This window comes from Manis javanica, chromosome 8 (assembly GCF_040802235.1).
Source record: "Manis javanica isolate MJ-LG chromosome 8, MJ_LKY, whole genome shotgun sequence".
NCBI lineage: Eukaryota > Metazoa > Chordata > Mammalia > Pholidota > Manidae > Manis > Manis javanica.
In genome coordinates this window covers 43300138-43303892 of record NC_133163.1, presented here as the reverse complement: position 1 = coordinate 43303892, position 3755 = coordinate 43300138, and the positions used below count along the sequence as shown (strand labels likewise).

Below are 3755 nucleotides of genomic sequence, written 5' to 3'. Positions count from 1 at the left end.
CCATAAAGGAATCTATGCAGCTGGGCATATGTGCTCATGGTCACACCATGCGTGAGGAGAAGCTTTTAAAGGGTGTTGGCCATGTTGTTCTGGGACACATTGGTTTCCTCTGGGGTGTGGGACAGGATACCACTTAAGATCAGAGCTCATAAATGAAATGCTAAGATTTTTTGCAGCACATACTCCTCAAAGCAATATCTAGTGAGACAAATATAAGCTTGGAAAATGAGCACATTTCAGTCCACTGGGGCAGGGATGTATTACCTTTGAAGTCCACTAGTCATCATGTTATTACTTTAGAAATAAAAAGGTTTTTTTTTCTTTGGGGTAAAAAATGTTGCAGTAGATTTTCTTGCTAAAAGAGTCATTTAAATATTACTGGTCACGTCACATTGTAGTTGTTTGGAAATAATTATATCCATATCACAGACAGTAAATAATAGATGTGCGTTCACTAACGTTTTATTCATGTTCTGTTTTAATATGGCAAACTTAGAAGTAATTTAATCTCCCAGTAAATTGAAGTGGTGGGGGGTTCTTCACACAGAAGGCTGCAAGTTATTAATTCTGGGCAGTATTCATCTTGTACAATTAGTCACTGTTTGCAGCTGGAAATGTTTTATTAATTTTCCATAGCAGTTGATTTTCCACAGTTTTCTCAGTTTAAATTAAGCAGTAAGAGCTGCTGTTTCTTCTTAAATAAATTTTCTTTCTACAAAAATACATGCCTCTGGCTATGTCAATTTTCCCATTTGATTAAAGTACCAGCAGGCAATTAATAACTTAATGCATTTTAAAGTACTTTTGGAAAAAGTAATTTGAGTAGCCAAACTTGTGTATTTGAATTGATTGTTGCAGAAGATTTAATAGACATTTGGAAATCCTAGAACCTCCGAAAGGACATACGAGGCCCAGCAACCATGTCTGGGGGACTGTGGGATGGTCCCCCCAAAAGGCCATAGCTGACATTCACACTTGTGAGAGCAGGAGGCCAGGTAACTACTACTTTCCTGGAGGCGGGAGGAAGAGAGGCAATCTCCTGGTCTTCTTGGGGGTGTACAGAAGACTAGACTATGACAGTGTAGTCTGAGTGGGAAAATCATTTAAAAACCAGTGGAACAACACGGATGAAGCTTGAAGACATGATGCTAAGTGAAAGAAGCCAGTCACAAAAGGACACTTATTATACAATTCCATTTATAACAGAATGCCTAGAAACAGAAAGCAGCATGGTGGTTGCCAGGGGTTGGGGGAGGAATGTGGAGTTAGAGGTTAATGGGTATGAGTTCCTGTTAGGGGAGGAAAAAGTTCTTAAAGAGAGATGTGGCAATGGTTGCACAACATAAGACTACACTCAATTAGACACTCAAAAAGCGTTCAAAGGATAAATTTTATGTTATATACTTTTTTTACAACAATTTAAAAAAATAGCAATGTGGCCTTTTCCTGTATTCAAGATACAGAAACAAGGATGTGGTCGGTTCTCCAGTGCAAAATTCCACATTTCCCTGGGTCTTCTGGTAGGAGCATGACCAACTGAGCTGACAACATAGATTCCAAAATTCTGTGTATCTCTGTGAAGTAAATCTCAAGATAGCTGAGCAGACTTCCCACTGTTGGTGTGGGTGACATGATGATGGCCACAGTCAAGAAAGGTAAACTGGAGCTCAAAAAGGTTAGGCTGGCAGTCGTGATTCAACAGAGGTTACCCTAGAGAAAGAAAGGTACTTTATTTTGACCATCCTGGGGGACAATAGTAAACAATAAAGGTGAGGTGAGAGGTTCTGCCATCACAGGGCCAGCTGCCAAGGTGTGTGCAGACTCAGGACCCAGAATGCTGTCCGATGCTGACAGCACTGCATCATGTTTTTCATGTACACTATCTGTGTTCAAAAAAAAGGAAAACCACTGCATTAAAAAATATTTACTACTCCCCTGCTCAGGGAAAAGGGTGAATTTTTTGCTCCCCCTCCAGAAAAAGTAATAAGGACATTTAGAGCTAATTGGTTTCCTTTTTAAAGAAAACATGCATGAAAAAAGGAAATCATGCCAAGGTACTACTTAGTTAAAGTCAGGGGCTTCTGTTTGACAGTGGAGTCCCTAACTGACCCTGGTTTAACTGACTCAGAGGATGAGCAGACCCCATCCACTGCATCGGTGGAATATCTTCCCCAAGGCTTGGGAAAAGCAGAAAGGTCAGCACCAGGAGCTATGTTCCTGTTTTCTGCTCTCACTGCTGTATGTCTCCTGAGATTCAGCTAGGATTGTTCCCAAATCTGTTTACATCAGGTTATTTTAATTATGCAACTTAATTAAATATTATGTAAGCTGATGAAATGTGAGCTCATAAAGAAAGAGAGTTGTTGTTCCTATAAAACCTGATAAAGGTCCAGACGAAAAAAATATTGCAGATATACTAGATGTGGGCAAAATAAAGTTAAAGAGAGGGGAGGTATTATAAAAGTTAAAAAGGATTCCAGACTGAGGTTACTGTACAGGTCTCCTTATGTTTATAATTCAACTGAAACAAACTGGAACTTGGAACTGGATGAGGCACCCTGGGTGTGTTTTAAATCTAGATTGACTAGAAACTCCAGCAATCTCAGATGCAATAATACAGCCTTGGCTTCCATCCAACTGCATTGGAGAAAATAACATTCACCAAATTTTCAAGCATCCAGAGCAGGGAACCAATAATTATTGTTATGACAAAGCCAGTAGATTGCTGGTAGATTAACTGCTGTGTTGAGAAGTATTCTGGAGTTACATCTGGACTCAGAAAGCAGGCATGCAAAGAATCAACAATGTTCCTTGTGGGAGGAAAGAGAAACTGAATGATAAAAGTGCCATACTGTCTTGCCAATGGGTTTCAGCCCCAGGCAAGTTCGCTGTGGATTCAATGTGACCAAAGAAATTGACAGCAAAATGTTCTTGGGGTGAAAGGGTTATACCCAACGTTATTTCCAGGTGGCCGGTCAGTCACTAGAATCCCATTCACTCAGAGTGAGTCTGCATGCAGCAAGCTGGTCTCTGCCTCTGGGCCCCTCTGTCCGCACAGCCATCCCCTGTGCCTCTCTGCACAGTTGTCCCGCACAGCTGTCCTCTGGGCCTCTGTCCTCGGCACTGCCACCACTCCAGCCTCTGCTCTGCTCTCCTGCAGCCTTGCAGCCCTGCCACTGTGTCATGCCCAGAGCACTGGGCAGAGCTCTTTATATAGAGTCAACAGCCATGTACTGCCCACAAGTGTGCAGTGAGCTAGTCAACCAGGGCCAGGTGAGAATCCTGGCCACAGGAAATCTCATTTTATCCACACATACATTTACCATGACTGATCTAGAAAGAGAGAAAAGTACAAATAAAAACCAAACATTCTAACTGCTAGTTCTTTTCTTTGAATTCTTTGCCAGATCTAAGCCCATTTGGACATTTTGGAGCATGAGATGGCATACAAATGATGATAGAGCACCACTGGAGAGTTCCTAGTCCTTGATGATCATGGAACTCTCTGCTGGCCCTGGGCTGCCTACTCTCGACTTATTTGAGAAAGAAAGACACATCTATCTTGTTTAGCCTCTGTTTGGTTTTTTGGTTATTATTTTTATTTATTTATTTTGCAATGTTATTATATGTAGCCAAAACTAGTCTTAATAGATACATCTGCTTTTTTATAGCTCATTATGGTTCTGTTATCTATTAAGTCACACAAATCTTTCCTTTTATGTGGAGAAAGCTGAGAATTTAAGACAGTACTTTTA

At 40.9% G+C, this 3755-nt stretch overlaps 1 pseudogene; it reads left to right on the top strand.

Annotated features, from left to right (window-relative positions):
- Positions 1-1433: 1433 nt before the first annotated feature.
- On the top strand, positions 1434-1984 carry LOC118972002 (large ribosomal subunit protein uL14 pseudogene; annotated as a pseudogene).
- Positions 1985-3755: the final 1771 nt, after the last annotated feature.